Raw genomic sequence first — 23,988 nt, 5'->3', positions numbered from 1 at the left:
TAGGCTGCCGGCAAACTTGAAAATTTTTCCGGCACCCCCAAATGGGCAATTAATGGGTCATTACAGCACAGTCGGAACCGGTAATTGCCCATTAGCAGCTGCAAGAATGAAATGCTCCCCATTCCCATTGAGTCCCATAAGGCTCAATGCGAATGAGGAGGAAGAATGCACTGGTACCATTCAGAATGGGGCCGGTGCATTCGGCATGCTCTGCTCGCCGGGGAAGCTATGCCCGCCAGGTGAGTCCTGATGGGCGGGAAGGCACACGCGAGCAGAACTCCTAGTTTGCCAGTCCAGTGACAATGATACCGGCAAGCTTACCGGTACCGTTGTTACCGGACCGGTAAACTTATAATGAGGCCAAATCTGTCTTAATATGACCTCAAAGAAGGGGCAATCCAAAGATATGGCATCGTTACCTACAAATAATTACCCCCAAAAGATGGAAAAGTGATTCTCCCATGCCCAAGGAAGATACGCAGGACCCAATTATGCAAGCAATCTTAATGGAAATAAAATCCCTTAAACCTTTTATGGAAGCCACGACTGCCAAATTGCAAATGCTTGATGATAAGTGGTCCATGTTTGAAACCAGAAGAAATTAGGTCAAAAAAAGAGTGAGCGATGCTGAAGATGTAGCAGGAATGGTGGTATCTTTGGAAAACACAGTTCTTTCTTTGCAAAAGCAGACAGAAAATTTAGAAAATAGAACTAGGAGAAACAACATACGTATTGTTGGTCTTCCCGAGAATATTGAAAATGACAACCCTACTCAGTTTATTTATCATATGCTTACCACACTCCTGGATCTCTCCAAGCCTCCAGTGTTTGACATCCAAAGAGCTCATCGGAAAGGTACCAGAAATCCGTCTCGCAATGCACCGAAAACTGTGATTTTTGCTATACTAGATTATACTCACGTTATGCTCATTTTGTATAAAGCTAAACAGAAGAAGACTCTCATATGGGAAGGAACCAAGATCTTCATACCTCAGGATGTTTCAAACACCATGGCGGCAAGAAGGAAATAACTATTGGCATTCAGACCAGCGCTACGGCAGCTTAATGCTAGATATGTGATCATTCATCCAACATCCTTAAAAGTTACTCTCAACGGTCATATGTATATATTTCAAGATCCAAGAGACTTGTGCAAGTTTATCCAAAGCCACAGAAGAGAGGAGATGGGCACCACCAAACAGCATTCGTGAAATACAATTATATATGGAATGTTTTGTTCTATAACAGGATAGTTTAGCCAGAATGGGAGACGGAGCGGCCCATTGAAATCTGGCTCTCTACCCCCACCTCTTATTGACTGCATATCAACATAGTTTGGAGTGGCTGTATCCAGTTAGCCACTACTCTTACATATATTAGTTGGTTGCTACATTAATTGCGAAACTCCATGTTCTTCCTGTTTGTCCTTTCCCCATCCTCGTGTTTAATTCCCCTCTGTGTTTTATCTCACCAAACTTTAATTACAGATATTAGATTGCTTATGTTTGTTGCTTCGAAACGCATGGCACTACAATTGTAACATGGAATGTTAAGGGATTGCATAATCCTGTTCAACAGCAAAAAATACTGTCACACCTTAATAGAGCCAAACCAGCTATTGCATGCATACAAGAATCCCACCTCTCACAAGATGAAACAGCCAAACTGAAACGATTATGGGTGGGTCAAGTCTTCTCGAGCACAGCTGATGGGAAGAAGAATGGGGTTGCTTCCTTGATTAGTAAACATCTTCAATGTAAGGTACTATCCTCAGAGACAGATAGGGATGGGTTTTAGTAAAACATCTTATTGAATCCATAAAATATTCTATTTTGAATGTTTATGGCCCAACAAAAGCTGACCTGGGTTTTTGGACTCATTTAAGAAACCACATATCCAAATCTTGTCCTAACAACCTAATTGTATGCAAAGATTTTAACAAAATCATAGGTCCTATCCTTGATAAAAAGTCAAATGTAAGACCTAAAACCACAAAGTCTCACCTACAATTTGTCAACTTTGTATCCAAACTAGGTCTCATTGATACTTGCCATATCACCCATCCCTCATACGTAGACTACATCTTCTTCTTTCCACCTCATAATTCCTTCTCAAGGATAGATTACATTTTTATATTTAAATCCCTGACTAATGGCTTATTAGATCCAAATATTTAACCAATTGTTTTGTCAGATCACGCCCCTGTCCACATTAAAATGTCTAATGCTCAAAACACACACAAATATAATAGATGGAGATTCAATTCATCCCTCTTAAAGGATGAATAGTTAGTTAAGTGTGTACACCAACAGCACTCTTTCTTTTTTGCAGAAAACTCTCCCACCGATACATCAGTACACAATAACTGGGATTGCTATAATGCAATACTCAGAGGGCACATTATAGCATATACAGCTGCTAAAAAGAAAAAAACGTAAAAAGAAACTGAAGATATTCTTAAACAAATTAAAATCCTACAATCACAATATATGCAGACAAACTCCACCCCTATCCATCAAAATATCATTAAACTCAGAATACAATATAATAACTTAACTACAGAATATTTGTGTGTTAATCTTTTAAACACTCCTGCAGAGTGTTGGTAGAGTGTGGCTAACTTCTCTACACTGTGGTCTGCTCCTCGTGCTACTTCTGTTTTCCAGAGTATTTTTTCCATTGCCATTGGAAGAGGAGGTTCCTGCTTACACAATCTACCCCTAGGACGCAGAGCGTCCGTGGAGTTTTGGCAGAGTGTGGCTAACTTCTCTACACTGCGGTCTGCTCCTCGTGCCACTTCTGTTTTCAAGAGCATTTTTTCCATTGCCATTGGAGGAGGAGGTTCCTGCTTACACAATCTACCCCTAGGACGCAGAGCATCCGCCGAGTGTTGGCAGAGTGTGGCTGACTACTCTACACTGCAGTCTGCTCCTCGTGCTACTTCTGTTTTCCAGAGTATTTTTTCTATTGCCATTGGAGGAGGAGGTTCCTGCTTAGAAAATCTACCCCTAGGACGTGGAGCATCCACAGAGTGTTGCAGAGTGTTCTCAGGAGGGTTCCAGAGGGTCTTCGAGAGCCAAGATGAACCTAACTTCTACTAACCCAGCCCTAAGAACAAAGAGCTGCACTAAATTCTCCCACACGGACTCAGACGGGAAGGGCAAGCAGTGTTTATCATGGATGCTGCTGGGTTCATCTAAGCAAAGGCTGCTATGAACTGCAAACTCTGCAAACAATATGGACCCTTTCCCACATATCACAGATGTCAGTGGTGTGGAAGAATTACCATTGTGGTAGAACTCACAAGAATCCAACGAGGTACTGGAGGAACCCAGAGCAGCTATTGAAGATCACAGCAAAGTTATGTGGCACCCCACGACCCCTGCTGCACTTTCTACCAGCCCCTGTTCCTTTCCTCGACAGTCGCTTGCTGTGGAGCTCACATGTACGCATGCGTGCGGAGGCCGGGGTGGGATGCTGAGTGACTCGCAGAGTCTGAGGAGAGCTCCAAGCGTGACAGGGAAACGCAGAAGCAATGTTGATGAGTCCACAGACACGGAAGACATGTTCTGTGCACCGGTTGAGCAAGTGACCTCTAGCCAATTAAAAGCGAACAACAATGGAAGCAAAAATTAATGATCACAAAATGAGGCATGGTCCTGCTACAAGCATGGAGCCCCCTATCTATGTAGATGCCGTGGGTTACTTCACGGATACATTGCGTGAACCAATGTCGGCCCACGCCACAAAAACTACATCTACCACAATTCATGAGAGGCCAGTGATAAACACATCAAATCGATCAGAAATACCACAGAGCATGCCATTAAGCACAGCTATTACCACGGGACTAGTTTATCCCAACTCCCAGAATTCTCTAGAAACCTGTGCTAAAGAAATCTGTAATCAAAGTGCAATGAAAGTGCCAAAAATAACAGAGAAGAAGGCATTCAAAAATATCACCTCAGCGAATATACCTGTCTTACATTATCAGAAATTAAACGAGGCTCGCCAAAAACAAAGAACAAAAATCAATCAGATGGCACTTTAAGACAAAGGTCAAAATTAAAATAGATTTAGGAAAGCCAAATGAAAAACAAAAAGCTGTGACCATGGTCCAAGCCGCAAATAACACTTGGCGAGAGGTAACAGATAAAGAGCTCTTATCAGCTTTGGGCAAGTGTGACATTAGAGCGACACCACATAACAGTGGCATACCTCCATTGGCTATTACAAGTACTGAAGAATCCAATTTACAAACTGAAAAAACTCCCTCAGAAGAAATAGTGGTAACAAAAGATATACTTGAAGATGAACCAGAAAGTCTGCAAACGGACGTCTTACTTGTGCCTGACACATTGAAACACCAAGATGGTGATGCTCTACCCATGATGCACTTTCTGATCAAAACCTCCACGGCACACAGCCGAAAGGGAAAAACGACAAATAGATGAAGTGGAATTAAATAAATCCACAACCCAAATGGCACCAGGAAAAAAGGTTAAAAAAAACAAAACCTGGTGCAAGTGAGGAATTTAATCCGCCTAACTCAATATCAGATCAAAGTCTGTTCCTAGACATAAATAAACAGGTCCAAACGCTATCACAGGATCCACAGAGTGTCAATGAAGCTGAAAAAACATACACAACACAATTAGAAGATTCAGAAAGTGCTAATTCTGAACAAGTGTATAAACAAAACAATCAGAGACGTAAATGGACTACCAGGACAAACAGAAATGTAAAAAAACAACAAGGGCCGCAAAAAAGAAAGGAAAGACAAGAAACGCACTCTCAAGCAGAGCAACTCGCAAATTTTCAACCAGCGGTGGGCTCTATGCTAACAATCACGTTGGCACCTTTCCTTAAACCTTACAAAGCCTTACACGAAAACTATAAGGACCAAACCACTTTGCTGTCCCTCATGCAGTCAAAATATATCTATATTGAGGCACACATGGAGGCAACAAAGGAATGAAGAAACAGAGGGAGAGATTCCAAAAACACAATTTTCAAGACCCTGTTCGACTTCATGGAGGACGCACGTGAGGACAAACAAGCCACTACAAATAGTTTCAGTGACATAGTAAACTTACTAAGACTGGACCTAAAAAAAACAACCAAGGTGGCAACCAGATAAGGACAAAATGTGCCAGCCGTGGGAACACTCCCCACATCCAAAGTTTACCCGGAAGAAACTCAATGGAGACCGCACCTCAAACGCCATCAGCAGGGGCTAAAATCATGGACTCAGTATCCCACATATACAGAGTTTACCGGGAAGAGACTTAGGGAAGGAGGCCCACCAAATGGCACCAATAGGAGAAGAATTGGATCCTAAAGAGCTCCTATCCTCACGAACCAATGGATTACAAGTATTGGACAAAAACAGACAAGGCCAACTAGCAATCTCAAATGTGTCACTAGAGCCTCGGACCACCCAAGATGAAACCAGACTTGAGGAAAGGCAAGTCTATAAACCCCCACAGGAACTATATACCTTATTTGAATCAGACAAACAGCAGTTGGACGGAAATGGAAACCCAAGCCAAAAAAACAAAAAACCTAACGCCGACAAAATTAATTTCTAATGGCGGAATACGAAACATTATTCGTAATCTAAAACCAATCGGAATACAGTTGTACCTGAACACGCAAATAATACAAACGGCAACAACATCAACTGCACAGGTGTAAAAACTACCAAAGGCCGGAGTGCGGCAATTCCTAAAACAAATCAAGCGTGATGAACCGGAATTGTGCTTGTCAAGTGGAAAAGAGCAGGATCCTTTACTGTCCCTCTCATTGTACGAAGATGAGAGTATTATCGAAGCAGCGAACAAAATCTCACAAAGCAAGTCGGTCCTGGAGGGTCAGGCAGATTTCCTCACCGCTACTCCGAGTCATGTACCGTTCATAACTTTCCAAGCAAAATGAGAATTACTGGAAGCCAAGCGAACCAATAGGGTGAAATCACAACAAGTCATTACAGCAATGCTAGATCACTCAAAATCAGAACGTGCCCATATAGGAACCCGTCTATCAAATTTGGATACCAAGCATGGAACACATAGTCAAAAGAAGAGAATGGGTCTACGTGCAGCCTCAAATCTTGACAAGAATGGGACGGAAGTCCATAAACTCATGATGGAGCATATCTCTAAGGCCAAAGATGGCCTCATCTTGAATTGTTCTAACCTGATGAGACCCTTGCACTCTGTTCCACAACTCAGAGTAATACAACCAAAGGATATCAAATAGTAGCTTTCCCACATGAACAAAAAAACAATCACATATGTGTTCACTTTGGCTCAAAGGTGGTTGTGAACCTGATCACCTCGGTGAAAGAAGAACTGAGAATCCTAGGTTTTGATGTAACACACCTGGGTGTGAAAGAAGAGACGCCCCTAATGGATTGATGGAAAAAAGGGATGAGCCACACATACAAAGATCTGATAATATGGCTGAACAAGACGATGACGAACCTACCAAATCAGTCAGATTCTCCCCAATGATATTGCGGGGCCCAGACGCACTACGTATCATCATAAAAGGCCAACTAGACACCACTGTGACACCAAAGGGGATCTCACTAGATGAGGTGAAAACTAAGATCGATGATACTTCCTCATGGGACTGGCTACCGTCATCTCTGGAGAACATGAACAAAAAATAGACTGAAAGTAACCCGAAGCAAGACAATTTCCAGATTGCCTCATGGAACACCAGAGGTTTTAAACACCTGCTTGTAAACATAAATGAAGATCTACTGCGATCAGATATTATATGTCTGTAAGAATGCTTGTTACAAAATACACCGATCATAGATGATTTTACCTGCAACTTGAATAAAGCATACAAGGGTGTGACGGGGAGCGTCGGCTGGTATTTTGACCATTATAAAAAAACAACTAGAGTGCAAGAGTTATCCAGACGATGGCACCTTCACCACTCATCCAAATAATAGTAATGCAGGAAGCTCTCTCTATCCCAAAGGTAAAATTGACAAAGGCAATCATTAACCTATACTGGAACAGCAAAGTCAAACATGGAGAACTCTGTACAGTCAGTCATGAGAAGTATAGACAACCTGCGTGCAGAGTTTGGGAATTTGTGCATCATTGACTGTGGCGACTTAAACATAGATGTTTCTAATATCAAATATCTTAAAGGGAAAATACAGAATAACCAGCAAAAGGACACTCAACAAAGTAAATGGAAACGTAGAGGGAGATTGGCTTGCTGCAAAGAATTGGAGATTTTTTAATGCCAGTGTACCCTAGACTATTTTTTCATAGACTCTGTTACTTTTCAAAACAGCAAGTCCCTGAAAATCCTGGACTCCACTAAGAGCGATCTCAGTCAGTTAATTCTAACCTGCAGTAATCTAAGCTACCAAATCAAGAGTGCTAAAATCAAAACCCACGATTTGTCCCCACAAAGTGAGTGTAAATAACAGTTGAACCATTTGCGTATAACGACTAAGTCTATTCCACAACTAAAAACAGCAATAGACCACTGGATAGCCACACCATCTTTGGGAGTTGAATATGAATCTTGTCCTATACTTTTCAGAGATAATGGTATAATGAGCCTGAAAATCAAGACAAGTCAACATCACTTTGATCAGGAGGTAGCCAAAAAGAAAAAGCAAATGTCTAAAGATGTGCAAGCCCTAAATAAAGTGAAGAGCAAGACAAAGGAGACAGATGTAAAGTGTTTGAAGGCATAATATCGCAATTGGGTTAAAGCCCACAGAGTCCAACTTTACCAGCAGGACTCCTAACATGTTGATGACAATAGAGAATAAAAATTCCAATTCTTTTTGGTCTTTAATAAACAAGCAATTAAACACAAAGGGTCTCGAACAGATTAATCCCATCCAAGAACATCAGTGGCTAGAACATTTTGGAGAAATCTATAAGCAAAACGATGGGGCCATGAATCAACAAAGTCTTTTGGTAAATATCAAAGCATGGGAATTACACTTTACGAAAAACTGAATCCTCAACATAATTAACAAAGCAAGCAAGTCTCGTGCCCCCGGCCCGGAAGGGATGTCGAATTTAATTTTAAAACAAAACCCAAAAATATGGGCCGACCTTTGTGACTACCTTTTTTCCAGAATTAGCATTAACAGGCAAATTCCAGAATCATGGAGAAAAGCAGTCGTAATTCCGATTTTCAAAAGTGGTGACCGTGCAAAACCTGTAAATTATCGGCCAATCTCCCTATTAGATGTCCTTTGGAAATTATACGCTGGCATCCTATTTAAAAGATTAAATGAATGGTTGACTAGGAGTGGGAATCGTAACCAGAGACAGACAGGATTCGTTAAAAGAGTAGATTGTGGATTAAACCTCTTGCTACTCAACCTAATGAAAATAATAACTTTAAGTGAGAACAAAAAGTTATACTTAGCCTGCATCGACATGGATGCTGCTTTTTCGACAGGGTGGATCGAGGAATCTGTGGTACAAACTGAAGAAAAAGGGATGCCTACAGTACCTTCTTGCAGCTATTATAGCGCTACACACTGATACAAGTCTCCAAATCAGACTAAACCAACAAGGGGCCCTCAGAAAACCCTTACCCACTATGAGAGATTAGAAACAAGGAATCCCCTTAGCGGCCATTCTGTTTAACATTTACATATCAACATCAAAGAATGGATTGAGCCAGCGTAAGCATGTTCTCCACGTTTTCCACGGATAAGCGGGAATGTCTTGGGACATCTGCTCTATGCATATGACCTCATCCTGCTTGACATGACCGCGATAGGCTTAAAACATAAGCTTGATGCTCTATATTATGTTGAAGAAAATAACAACAGATCAATGCTGGAAAAGCAGAAATCTTAATATTCAAAAAAGCACAAACGAAAATAAAACAACCATTCAAGTTGAGCCCACAACAAATCCAGGTGACACACAGTACAAAATACCCGGGCTCCATGATAAGCACAGAGTGGGGGCCGAGAGAAACCTTGGATTCTAAATCTGGAAATCAAAATGGACCAACTAATAGCACAAGCCCTACTACTGAAAAAGAGATTTGGCAAATTCTAGCTGCAACCAGTGGTATATTTCTACAAACATAAAGTAATCCCAGTAATAACCTATGCTGGTGATACATGACTGAGAATGCCTTGGGAAATATGGGACAAACTAGAAGCTAGATATTGGAGAAGAATCCTAAATCTTGCCAATTCGGTGCCAATAGGCGTTATTCATCACAAACTGAGTTTACATTCAATCCACATACATGTCACTTGGAAAGTTCTAACAACCTATAGAAAAGTGGAACTAATGGAGTGCCCTCTTCAGTACAAAATTATGAAGCATGAAAATGACGCCCTGGGCTACTGGCCCTTAAAGCTGCGGAGAGAGAAGTTTACTGAAATCCTGGAAAACCTGTGTATCAACGTCGAAACACTTTGTAACCACCCCAAGAGAGTCAAAACATTGCTCCTATCAGTAGATTGGGCTCAAAATGAGGCAACTCGCTCAGGTTCCAAGTCACACACACTGTCAAGAACCTTGGTTGGTTCCAAGTGTTAAAATCTTGGCAAAAATTGCTGTGGTTACAAAATATCACAGCAAAAATGCTGTGGTTTTGCCACAGCAATCCATGTAAAGGATGCGGGGGACACCCCTGCAACCCCCGGACTTATTATACCATTTAAGGGGAGCAGGGAATCCCCCGCAATCCCTGCTCTCCTTAAATGGTATAATGGGGAACACCTTTACCGGGTCAAACCACACAATGTGTGCCGTGGTTTTTTGTATAGGCAATATTTTTGCTGCAATTTTATCACTGCATACCCCTCGGTTAACTTCCCCAATCTCCTGCCTAACTACATTAGGAAGAGTGCAAACCCTAAACATAGGGACCTGGTCTTACGGTTCAGGATAAATGTTCTAAGAACGAAACAAATTCTAAGGAAATATGGACTGGAAAAAAATGACACATGCAGACTCTGCAATGAAAAAGAAGAATCCCTACAACACCTGCTAATGTTTTGTGGAGATTTAAATGAAGAAAGAGAAAAACACTTACAGAACACTCTGGCTGTGATGTGTGGACAGGATTCCAATTTATTGTGGGAAGCCCTATATGTCGAACTTAACAAGAGAACAGCAAGAGGACTAGGTATTTTTTTTAAAAAAAATGTAGCAAAGCTGACATGCTTAGCTGACAAAGTCTCTGTGGAACTTGGAAACCATTAATACCTAGCCGAACCAATGTCATACAAAAACCTAAAATAGGTGGACTCTGAAGGTGAAAGGACTAATGCACACTATTGTTCTCCTTCTTCAATGGTTTGGCTAGGCGGGAGCGCGAACAAATGCATGAGAAAAGCAAAAATGTTTTGTATTAATTTACACTAAATGCTTAATAAATAAAAAAATACAAAATATATAAGTTCTCCGATAAATCTGGCAAGGCATTGGCTTCATACCTCAAATTTAAAAAAGATAATGCAAGGATTGTTGTCATAAAAGACCAAAATGGTAATAGAGGTCTTACTGACAAGAACATTCTACAAGTATCCTCTACATTTTATCAAAAATTATCTACATCTGAAAGTACACCTAATAGCACTCATGCATCAGACTTTCTCAAACATATACATTGCAATACATATGCTAATTCTAATCTCCAATCTTTAAATAACCCCCTGTCCTCGAGTGAAATCTACAAAGCCAATAAAAATCCCAAAAAAAGGCAAAGCCTCAGGTCCTGATGTTTTCTGTATTGATTATTTTGCCCATTTTAAAGAAATTTTAGTCCACAAGCTTAATGAATTATATACATCATGTATTTCTAGTAAAAAAAAGCCACTGGCTCCTTTTCTGAAGCAATGTTCATTGTATTTCCCAAACCCAATAAAGATCCTGAATTAGCCCAAAAATATAGACCCATGTCCTTAATTAATACTGATTGTAGGATATTGGCCAAAATTTTAGCCAATAGACTCATTCCCCTTCTTCCAAATTTAATGAAAACGATCAGGTGGGGTATGTTAAAGGGAGAATGTTCTCAGCTAATATTAGACTATTCACTAACATTATAAACCTTATTCAAAATTCCCCTAACCCTTATACGGCAATAGCTTTAGATACGGAAAAGGCCTTTGATAGGATTGAATGGAGCTTTATATTTGAAGCTCTGGCATGGCATGGAATCCCCGACTCGTTCATATCAATGGTTAAAGTATTATATTCCAATCCTACACCATCATTTTTTATAAATAATCAGATTTCCCCATTACTCCCCCTTCATAGAGGTACTCGTCAGGGCTATCCATTTTCCCTCTTCTGTTTATATTGGCATTAGAACCTCTTTTAGAAGCTATTAGACAAGAAGAAAACTTAATTGGTATTCAGTATAAAGATATTAATATTAAAATGGTTGTATGTGCAGATGATGTACTACTTTTATTAAAGGTATCAGATTTATGTCTACAACATCTAAAATGTATCACTACACAATTCTCTCTTGCATCAGGGTACAAACTTAACATAGAGAAGTCTGAAGTGTTACCACTTAATATACATTGCACAAGCCATCACTGTTCAAGCCTGGGAAAAAATGGTGCCTAATAAGTATCTAGGCATCCAAATCTCACCATCGATTAAGAATATTGTTAATCAGAACACAGTTAACATCATCACCAGAGTAAAGGAACTAACAAATACTTGGTAACTCTATATCTTTCATGGTGGGGGAGACTGGAGGCTATCAAGATGATGATTTCACCTATTATATTGTATTTTCTTTATATGCTTCCTATTCCCTTTCCTACATCTTTCTTCAAATCTTTAGACTCTTGTATTCTCAATTTTCTATGGGGGAAAAAAAGAGAGGCTCTTGTTGTGTAAACTTAAGAAGACCAGATCCGAGGGCAGATTGAGCTTTCTAAATTATAATAAATATCAGGCTGCCTTTGTTCTAAAACAAACACAGTTATAGTTTTTTCCAGACAATATGGATATGCCTAACTGGCTATTCATAGAGAGAGTGATGGTCTCCCCTCATGTTGTCCCTGATTGCCTATATATCAATTATAAGAATAGAATCTTCACTAGCATAAGTGTTAATATCTCCATTAAGTACTCCAGTCATACCTAATCTCACCACTTACAAATAGCTCTCAGCTCATATCCCAGTATATTTGGATGGACCCCCTTAATACAAATTGATAGGAGAGCTATCTGTTGGAGACCATGGCTATCTTTTGGCATTTAATATATAGGACAGCTGTTTATTCAAGATACCCCATTAACATTTGAAGATTTTACAACTACATTTGAAGCCCAAAGGTTTTTCCTCCTGAAATACGTTAGTTTAATAAATGCTATTATGGAAAATTATGAATTGTTAGTTCCCAAACCTTATAGCTTTAATGTTCAAAGACTACTCCATTTATCAAATCCTAATGTTACAACATCCATGTTTTACAAAGTATGCTCATCTATGTCAACAGATGAAACATAAATGTCAAATAGCATGAATAGCATGGAATCAAGACTGTTCCCCCAGCATCATACAATCTAGATGACCATGTGTATGGATCAGGATTTCCAAAGCAATCGTCTCAGCTAGCCTGTTGCAAACACTGTATTTCTTCCACCGTAGGGCTTTCATAACCCCACTCATGCTCTTTAAAAGTGGAATATCTCAAAATGACAATTGTTGGAGTTGTCTAAACTCTCAAAGATCCTTTAAGCACATGATTTGTGAATGTCTTCATGTTAAAACTTATTGGGAAAGGATTAGGGAAATTATCAGAAGTACCTTCCAAATACAGCTGACTCTCTTTTGATCTTTTATTTCAAGGAAGTGAAATGATTCAACCTGCAATTGATAAACATAAAGGTTATCTGTTTGACTTATTTATCACCATAGCCATCCAAACTATTACTTCGAATTGGAAAAATCTTAAAGGAGTACACTTTAAATTGTATTGGAATTCAGTTTTTAATCTTCACAGGTTAGACACATGTAATGCAGTTTCCCCATTATTGTTGCGTAATTACCTATTAAAATGGCAATCTTTCTTAGATTATTTGAATAATGAAATACCTAGTCAAGATTAGAGAACACTATTGACTATTATTGCTCCTACTTCCATATACAAGAACCCCTGCCATCCCCCCTCCTTATGTTCATTTTAGTCCTGTGAGTCTTGTATATTCATATATTTATCTTACAAAGGAGTTATATAACTATTAGTTTATTAGACATTGCATTTTATGCATTAGAATAGAACATTATATATACTTTATGTAAGGCTGCATTGTTGCTTAGATGATAATTCATTAACTCTTACTACTATAGCCAATTATGGCAATTGTGCCATTCCATTTGCTGTTCGAATTGTTATAAGAACCTTATATACTTACTGTATTTAATAAAAATGTTCAAACACAAAAAAGAAACAGATTCTCTGGGATCATAAGTGATCTTGTGCGTGTGACCAAGGGTCTTTTTTCCAATGGGATTGTGCCATTGTAAAACACTTTGTAAATCAGGTCTGAAGTGTCTTAAATAGCACTTGTCTTCAGAAAGGAAATTCAGGCCAGGTGAAATTTTAAAAATAGATTTCACATAATACCGCTTGATAACAAACATTGGCATAAACACATTTGCATCGCACTGAAAATCGCATTTTTAATAAACCTGAAAAAGGCGGACTACTCTGCCATTTTAGAATCATCCACCATTTTGATTAACTCCTGTTTTTGCCACATGTTAAACTTTGTGTTTTGGGCTCCAGCAGATAAAAATTAACATTGCACTGTGTCAACGCAGATAAACATGTTGTGGCTGATGAGAGTGGATTGTTTGTCCTGCACTAAGAAACCTTGGAGCTAAACTAGAGTGGAACTGAACAGTAATTTAGAATTCAAACATTGGAAAACAATGTTGAATATCTGAAACCGTGTACTTTTGCAGAAACCTTTGTGTCTGTTCCTTGAAACCAGATTAACTTTAAACATGTCTAGTGTTTGAGGAAAACATTGAACAATGTATAGTTATTTGAATCTGCATTAGTATGTGAACAGGCTGTGAACCCTAATGAATATTTAACTTGAAGATGGGCTGGACGATGTGTCTGGGATTGTGAAAGAAAAATATAAATATGCTTGCTTTGTAATGTCCAGCACTCTCTCATCTCACGGTGTCCACTATCACACATTGGGAGGTGTTGAGAGACCAGACAGCTGTTCTGTGAATTAAAAGTGTACTTCTACCATTGTACTCGTGACTAGTGTATTTCTATTGAGTGGTATTTAGCCTTGATATTTCTTAAATCTTTCAAAATATTGTCATTTTATTTTCTTATAATTAACCTGGCCACTGTACTCTGAAAGTCTGAAATAGGTCAGCTGGTTTGTGGGCAGGCCTAGGTAAATTCTGTTCCTCTAATCATGATAGGACGAACACACATGTATTTAAGCCATAACTGTATGGGGAAATGACAAAAAAAGGGATCAAATATTGCAGTTTAAGCAAGTGGTAGGATAATTATTTCACCATTCTAGAGACTTGTGTAATCACGGAAAGATCAGCATCAATAAACATTCCTAAAGTCTTCACAACTAGAGAAGGACGAGGGCATCCACGAAAGACCCTGTTCCAAAACGCCTCATTCCAGGAGGTTTCATCCTCATTAATAGATAGTTTGTCTGCCTTTTACTGACAAACCCATGCCCCACTTCCCAGTTATTTAACCACCTGTCAATTAGGCAGAGGTGGCATTGAACCCTAATGGAATCTACGGTGCTACGAAGAGAATAAACTCCAGCAGACCACAGGACAGAATCTGTGGCACATCTGTAAAACCAAGAAACCAGCAGGAATACACGGGTACATATTGCAATCCATGTTCATGGATGATAGCCGCAGGCACTGCCAACCACTCGCACGCATCTGCAATCGTACACTATTACAAGACACATCGCACAACACCTCTGCCATAAGAATGCAGATATGTCCCATGACATATATGTGGTATAGCTGGACACATAATGAGTCTCTTGCACCTGCACACTCTCCTGACTACCTCACAGCACTCATCCACATGCCAGATCGACATGGGTAGCTAACAGGTGCTTGGCCTCGCCTACCTACCTTCGTATTGGCAAAAATAAATGCGTGCATTCTAAACTCTCTGACAAATTTCCCATAGCTTAGACATCGGTCCCCTGAGGGTGTTCACCTACAGCGCTTTGAGGTCAAACCAATGGGAAAAGGCAGTACGCAAATGGAAAATTACATTAGATTATTTGTGTTAATTGATAAATGGTTCCTATGCATCCACCCTTTTAAATGATCAAAGCAGTGTCTTATTCCCTGTGATGTTGCTATCCTTTAATTGGATACAGAAACCAGGATTTGGGTACCATCATAGTTCATAAAGTGAAAACTACTTTGCCAATACATGGTGGCAATAGGACACAAAACTATATTAAACAATTCGTGAATACTGAGAATCCCAGAGGTACCTCAGAGGTCAATGTGCAAAAAAGAGAAAAAAGTCCTAACATTCAAGAAAAGATGATAACCAATTATAGGTTGTGCTGTAGATTCCAAGCACTTTTAGACCCACTCAGACATTGTAGAGATCCCCCATGTAAAATGGCATGGATGGATTTAGTCAAATGAATGCTGCTGCACCTCATCAATCTTCATCCTCATTGATTCAATCTAAAATGGATGAGATACCCATCTTGGTTCAACAGCCGGCCTAAAGACCACCGGGGAGCAGCTAATAAACTGTTGTCCTACACAAAATGAGAAGGTTTTTTAATTGCTACACACTCAAAAGGGAACCTGTTAAATAGAACAGTAAGAAGGCAAGCCCTCTCAATTTAAAATGGGCTTCTTTAGTAAAGTTCAGAAGACTGCCTTTTTCCAACAATTGGGTACAGTGCCCAAAAAGAGAGATTCATAGAATATAGATCTAATAAGCCAATTGCATTTATGAAAAACATATTTAGCTATTTCTGGAGTGACAACATCCAAAGGAGAACCTGAACATCAGGCAGATTTGAGAAGGTAATCAATTTCTTCTGATTGTACTTGTTGAATGCAGACAAATATGGCTAAAGGAGACTGAACAATGGGATCAGTGAATCCACAAAATCAGGTGTCTGATAGGCTGTCTCTGATGTGATCAATGGTGTTAATAAAATATGTTGCTCATCTGCCATAGCTAGTATACTGTGAGACCCCTGGCAGCGGCCCATAGAGTCGAGGTTTGCTCAGAAGTACTTTAAGATGAGATAGCTGCACCTTTCAGATGGATGGGGGTGGCGATTTATTACTCCAACACCAATCAATAAGGACAACTCAATGGTTTGGCAAAGGGAGTACGTTTAATGACAAGTACAAAAAACGGGGAGCCATGGATATCAGCAGTGATGTGATCATCCTTCTCGCTTCAACTCCAACGAACTTCATACAAGTTGTAACATTTATACTCAAAACTCATCATAATTGACGTGTAACACTCAAAAGTTAACATGCAATTCTATTGGTTAGGAAAAGGTAGCTTTACTATAGGTACTATATCTGTATATGGTAATGGAGTGAGGGGATTGGATAAACACTGTCAGGTGGGCATCTAAGCCCTACCTTCAAAAATGACTACTGTAGACATCACTGAGAGTAAGACGTCTCATTGATTCTACTAACTATAGGACCCTAGATTATTTGGTCCATTGTGATTGGGTTGGCACGAACCCCATGCATACTTTTCCACTTTGCTTAGCAGCACGCAGAATGGTCGGCCAGGTGTGGGGTGCCCCTTAGTTACCCGGCCTTCCTCCGGGTAACTATGGTTACAATCAATCATCACTTTAGTAGCCATGTGTCAATTAGTTCACTGTGGTTGGCCTCGAAACTGCATCTTCTGTCTGGAAAAGTTCTGATATCTCTGCCTGGTCGGGTGCCAAACAAAGGTGTGAACCCTCGCTTCTTCTTGCTCGCAGGTCATGTGCTTCCCACACCTTGAATTTGTCTCGATTCTCTCAATTTGTGTATTTGATTCTTATTTAGCCCACCACCTGCCTACGTCTTCTTATCTCGACCTTTCAGAGGCTGGATATTCTGTTCTTAGTTCCAATTAAATGTAGCTACTGTTCGCCTCGTCTATTGGTATGACCTTGGCTTCCCTGGCACCAGTTGCTTCTGCCAAGTTTCGATTCAGCCATCTCTTCTCGTTTTGCTAAATATGAATCTCTGCTCATTTGGTCTTTAGTAACCTGGGTTGATTCTGCTTTGTTTGCAAAGTGGAAATATACTTATAATAAAGTACTTAGTTTGAGGTAGATTTATGTATAATGGTGCTTTCCTAACTACTCTACTACTTAGCATAGCAAGCTGCACTGTTTCCTTAGCTTTCTTGTGGTTCCAATCATATTTACAGGTGTACACTGGTCGACTGTCGTCGTATTGTTTATAGCTTAATTTTATTACATTTGGACATCATTCTTTTGTTTTAAGTTCACAATATCCTTACTCGTGGCATTTCGTCTCTTTGTGTCATTCTCGGGTCGTCATTTCTTCTATCTGTGAGTCTGTCCAGGTCCTCATGACTTCACCATTCGTCTTCCATTAAGACCTTTTTGGTTTCTTCCGGGACAATACTTAGGCAATCTTCATTTCGTTTCATTTGCTGGTAGGGTTTCCTTAATGGATACCTTACTGTCCATGGTTTTCTGGGTATCGGTACCTCAATAGGTGTTGCTCTTCTGATAGGCACTGGGCAGAGCCCCACTGCGGCTCTCTTCTGGTTTATTTGCTCATCATACCTCACATATTTTGGTGTGAACATTCCTGGTACTCCAAAATGGGCGACTGGAGTGCAGGTTTTATTTGGGACCTCCTCTACACTAGGGATGGGGCCACAGCTGGTTGTTGAAACATTGGGTTACCCATATTACTTAACTTAATACTGAATCTTTGCAAAAAGAAATCTCATTTCAGCATTGAATATAATGGACGTATTGAGGCAAATCTGTCTTCAATTTGTTTCCATTATGGGTTTGGCTACTCATCTCTACTCACTGTCTGTACAGTGTTTTCACAACTTTAGCCATGAAGTGTACTTGCCATACTCGGTAGTCAAATGTGAATTTATAGGTCCTAGCTGGCTTTTCTACTGGTACTATTTGAGCATTATGTGAGCTTGTCTGCTTCATTACAGCTTTGTACTGATCAACTGCTGTTCGAATATTGGCAAGTTTTTGTGGTTTCATTGGATATGGTGTTTGAGGGACTGGTTAAATGCAGGCCAGATGGTTCAACTCTCAATCCTGTGTCACCGGGTTTATAAAAAATAAATGAGCATCACCTATAATTTACCAGGGTGTTCTTTGTAATTTTTTGTAGTTCTTTTTCCAGTTCATCTGTAATAAATATTCATGTCATAATCTCCTGGGGCTTTTCTGACACAATGAGGAAATCCATACGAAAGTTCCATGGCCCCTTCTTGTTCAGTATGTAAATCGGGCTAGAAAATAACTTTACTCATTTGGGATTGTCTCACTCTGAATGTCCCAAAATAAACCTCATTATCTTTTAAGATCTGACAGTAGGATCCACTAATTCAAATATTTTTATGAGCATGTACACATTCGAAATGTGCTTCATGTCTTGCCTAAAAATTATAATGGGCCTCATTGCAAGCTTCGTGTCAATATCAGCAGAATTACCACCAAACATGTTTATCATTACTGCCACTGTGGTGTTAGTCCCCATTTCTTTGAGTTCATATTTCCTCTTGGGGATTTAATTGGATTTACCATGTGTGGTAATTCCACTGCAGTAAACCCAAGGTTTTTTGGCCTTGAAGTGAAGGCTTTAGCTCTAGCATCTTCCTCCACTTGTAATGAGGCCCAAATGTCTCATCCAGAAAACACCAGAACCAGATTAATCATTGGGGTTTTGTGTTGCTGGGATTATCCAATGTGATTGATATCTTTTTATTGTCTATTTCATTGGGGTTTTGTGTTGCTGGGATTATCCAATGTGATTGATATCTTTTTATTGTCTATTTGTCTGCTTTCATGTGTGCTTTATAGGGTTTTGGCATCCCTATCTTCTCCTTTACTTTGGGTGAGATGAACCAGCATTCTTAGGTGATTTGATTTGTGAAGATTCACTTTGTCATAGTCCTAGTTAGTTGGTCGATAAATAGTTTTCTCATGACCACTGCCCATTGTTTTGTAGCACTATTTCTCAAGGATGAGGTTTATGCAGGTGTTATGGTTGAGAGTACACTTGAGATACAGAATCTCACAACCACTGCAAATGCTAGGTGTTTCAAAAAGATAAAGTGTCTTGTTAGCTATTTTATTTATTTATGTATTTATTGTTTCCCTGTTAGGCACTTATACAATAAGAATGTGCTGTTCCAAAGCGCCCACTGGGCAGGGAAGGAGCGAGGGTTGAAAATACATTACAACACAATAATTAAGAACAGAGGGGGAAGAGGGAGAGAGACGAACCTACTATGCCTTGTGAGTATTCAGAACGCGCAAGTGCAGAAAGAAAGAAGGAACAGGGAGGTAAGTGCTGGGGAGTCTGAGCTTGTGGGGAGCCATAGAAAAAGTGCTAGGAAAGTTGAATGTTGCAAGGCCTGGGCCGCGGTAGGTGTAAGTGTGACTCTCCGGAGCGGAGGTTGTGCAGATGCAAAGTGCTGTGCATAGACAGGAGCTTTGTAGAATTTGTGTGGGAGGTAAAGGCCCCAAAGATGCATAAGGGCCAAGGACACCGATTCAGCAACTGTGGGATTAGCAGAAGAGAGAAGGAGGGAAAAAGGAGCAAAAGTCTTAAGAAGTTTGCAGAATTCGAGGAAATCATGCTGCAGACGTAGGGGGGAGGTGGAGGCTATTTCAAAAGAGGGAGCCTGCAGAGGAAAGTGAGCGACCCACTGCCCTCTGTTTGGCAAAATTAGTTGGTGCCTGAGGATCAAAGTTGCCTAGAGGGAGAATATTTGGTGAGATAGAGTTGAAGAGAGTGTGGTCCCTGGGCCCAGACAGCCATGTCGATGATGCAGAGGGATTTGAATGTAATCTGTGCAGCAACCAGGAGCAAGTGAAGACTGTTTAGTGCAGGAGGGATGCAGTCTCTGGGCTTAAGGCCAAAGATAAGCCTTGCTGCCCTATTCTGTAAAAGCTGAAGGGGTTGCAGAGTAGAAGAAGGATTATTCAGGAGGAGGCTATTACAGTAGTCAAGTCTAGAGAGAACAAGTGCTTGAGTCACATTGAACCTTTGAGGGAATAGCAGAAGAGAGAAGGAGGGAAAAAGGAGGAAAAGTCTTAAGAAGTTTGCAAAATTTGAGGAAATCCTGCTGCAGACGTAGGGGGGAGGTGGAGGCTATTCCAAAAGAGGGAGCCTGCAGAGGAAAGTGAGCGACCCACTGCCCTCTGTTTGTCAAAATTAGTTGGTGCCTGAGGAACAAAGTTGTCTAGAGGGAGAATATTTGGTGAGATAGAGTTGAAGATACTGTGGTCCCTGGGCCCAGACAGCCATGTCAATGATGTAAAGGAATTTGAATTTAATCTGTGCAGCAACCATGAGCAAGTGAAGACATTTTAGTGCAGGAGAGATGCCAAAGATAAGTATTGCTGCCCTATTCTGTAAAAGCTGAAGGGACTGCAGAGTGGAAGAAGGAATATTCAGGAGGAGGCTGTTACAGTAGTCAAGTCTGGAGAGAACAAGTGCTTGGGTCACATTGTGCCTTTGAGGGAAAGTGAGAAAAGGTAACATTCCTTTGAGAAGGAAGAGCTGATAGTTGGACTTCTTGGCAATGTCCTGAATGTGATGGAGGAAGGAGGGAGAGGAGTCGAAGATGACTCCATGGTTTCTGGCTTCAGTTGAAGGCGTGGGGGGAGAGCCCAAGGAGGAGGGCAAGAGTGAGGGGAAGAAGGTGGGAGCAGGGATCCCAATGGGAATGATCTCAGTTTTACAAGCGTTGAGGCAGAGATCATTGGAGGCGCACCAGGACTGTATGGCAGATAGGCAGTCTGGGATGATGGAGGGCGCAAGAGGGTCAGCAGGGAGTTTGAATAAGTTGGAGGAGAAAGAGGAGATGAGGTGTGCAAGGAGAGTAAGGTAGATGTTAAAGATCCAGGGGGAATGTATCGAGCCCTGGGGACACCAGAGGTGGATATGGAAGTAGGAGAGGAGAAAGGGCCCAGAATTACTTGGGAAGAGCGTTTAGTGAGGAAAGAGGAGAGCCAATCCAGTGCCTGTTCCGAGATATCAAGTGTATCGTGAAGCCTTTGTATGAGGTTGGAAGGGTTAACTGTGTCAAATGCAGAGGAGAGATCGAGAAGGAGAAGGATAGACGGGGAGTAGGAGTCCAGAGATGTGAGCAGTTCTCACAGGTGTTCTGAAGAGCAGATTTCTTGCCTCTGGATACTCAGAATCCAGATCAATGGCCGTGGAGGCCACCAACAAGTTCAGTGAGAGAGTTGAGTTGGGGCAAGGCCAGCTTCTCAAGTAGTTTCCCAAGGAAGGGCGGAAGCTGGCAGATGAGCTAGGGTGAGAGGAAGATTTTTCAAGAGTGGGTGCACAAGGGATTGCTTAAGGTGGAAGGGGAAAGATCCAGTGACAAAAGAGTGATTGCCGAAATCAGCAAGAGCAGGGGCAAGAGAGACAATGTTATCCTTGATGGTCCTGGATGAGCAAGGGGAGAAGAGACCTTTATGGAGCAAACAACTCTAGTAACTTCTTTAGGTGTGACAGGCGAGAAGGAGGAAAAGGAGGAAGGAGGGGTGGAGTCTGTTGGGAGGGGTGAGGGACGCGTTGTCCAGGAGTGAAGAAAAGGTGGTCAGAATGTCCTGAGTATTGGTGGCAAAGTGTGAGGCCAGTGATTTGCAAAGGGACTGGAAAGGAGAAAGGAGGAGGAAACTGCGGTGGGGTTGGCTAGTTCCCTGCAGATTTTGAAAAGTTCTGCCAAGTTATTGTTCCAGAGACCCGTGCCTGAATGTGGGCACTTTTCTTTGCACGGATGGCGAGTCTATACTGACTTTGGAGCAGGCGGCAGGCTAGATTGTCAGAGGATGATCCTGAGGTTAGTCACTTCCATTCGGCTGCCCTGCACTTTTGTTTTGGGGCTGCAAGTTCAGAATAGTTCCAGGAGCTACACTTTGAGACAGGTTTCAGATGGATCCTCATGACTGGGGCAAGAATGTCAAGAACGTTGTGATGGAAAGATGGAGGTTGCTGAAGGCAGAGTTAGAGGTGGGGGAATGTGAGGGATAAAGGTGGAGGTGAAGACAGCCGCAGTCACTCATTTCATCAGGAGGATGTTAGTGAACAAGGTAAGTGGAGCTTTTGGGTTGGGAGGTCAGGGTGCCTATAGGACCCAGATGGGAGGAGAGGAGAGAGTGGTCTGTCCAGGAGAGATGGGTAACTGATGGAGGTGAGGGAGAGGTCAGAGTGCTTGAGGGCATCCAGAGTGTGTCCAGCTGTGTGGGTTGGGCCAGAAGGCAGAATGGAGAGGGAATGCGAGGAGCAGAGGTCAGTGAATAGAGTGGATGCAGAGCCATGGGAGTCCAGTTGAATGTTAATCACCCAGGAGGAGAAGCATGACAGCAAGAGGTGTCTATTTGTTTTTTTTCTTCACAAAAGCAACATTTGTTTGAGGTTGATAAGCCTCTCACCACCAGAATTTCATTTGTCTCCAACAGGTCGAGATGAGCTCTTAGGAAGATATTTCTTAGGGATCGGGTCGGGAACTTCTTTAGAAAATCTTGAGTTTGGTTTAACTTTTTAGTGTTTTCCGACAGGTGGCTTGTGAGTTTGTTCTTGGCTGCTATGACTAAAGTATGTATCCAGTCAAGTTCTTCCTTTTTCTTTTTGTACTTTTGTCGGGATCCCAATCAATTCTTCATCGGAGCTTTGAATCTCCTACAGTTTTTCTTTGATGACTTGGCACCATTGGTTGAGCATTTTACAAAGACCCCCTATGATTTCTTCATTTATCAGGTTGTAATGACAGGAGACTAAGTTCATGCCTAATCGAGGCCATATGAGTTGATTTAGGGAGGATTAGGATCGATCTCCAGAAGTATCCTTCCAGTTTCAGCCATATTTGTTTCGGTATATACGGCATAGCTTCAGCTCCATAGGTCAGAGGTGGAACAACCTTGACGCTATAGAAGTTGATCACTGGAGTCAATGAGAATCAGCCAAATTATTTGTCAATAGCTTTAGCTTGTGATGTTAGTTTTCTTGTTTTTTCTGATAACACACATTGCATTGTCGTTTCTGACTTTGAGCTGTCAAGGTTAACTCCTAGATACTTAAATTCCTTAACTTTTTCTATTTGGCATCCTTCCAAGTTCCATCTCAGTTTTTCTGCTCTTTTGTGAGATTTTTCTAATTGCATGACTGTCTTAATGGTCTTTTCCTTATTGATCTCAAGATTGTTGGCAACGATATACTTCTGTAAGTTATCTATTTTTCTCTGTAAACCGATCGCTGTATGGGCAAGTAAGATCATGTCATCAGCATACAAGAGGCAAGTTGTTTTTACTTGTCCTAGTGTTGGTGGGAATGATCTTACGCTGTCTTCTGTGTTCTTGAAGTCTCTGATGTATGGCAGAAAAAGTGCTGGAGCAAGCGGACACCCTTGCGTTACCCCTCTCAGCATGGGTATTTCCGCTGATAACAAGCCCTGATGACTAAGGAGAACTCTCATTCTAGTGTTTGTATAGGGTCTAAAATTCCGATAGGGCATTTCCAAGATGACAATTTGTTCCAAAATTGACCTCTGTCGACATGGTAGAAAGCGTGTGTTGGATGGACAAGCACTATGAAGACCCTAGGACTTCCTTCCATGATCTTACTCTTAAGCATGCTCAACAGTATGATGTTTGCTATGGTCCTGATGTTTTTCATAAAGCCTGTCTGAAAAGGATCCGCACAAGGAGCTTTACTTGCCCATGCTTGAAATCAGGT

This window comes from Ambystoma mexicanum, chromosome 6p, assembly GCF_040938575.1.
Source record: "Ambystoma mexicanum isolate Mex_15411 chromosome 6p, UKY_AmexF1_1, whole genome shotgun sequence".
NCBI lineage: Eukaryota > Metazoa > Chordata > Amphibia > Caudata > Ambystomatidae > Ambystoma > Ambystoma mexicanum.
The sequence above is the reverse complement of the archived record's forward strand: the minus strand, read 5'-3'. Positions refer to the sequence as shown.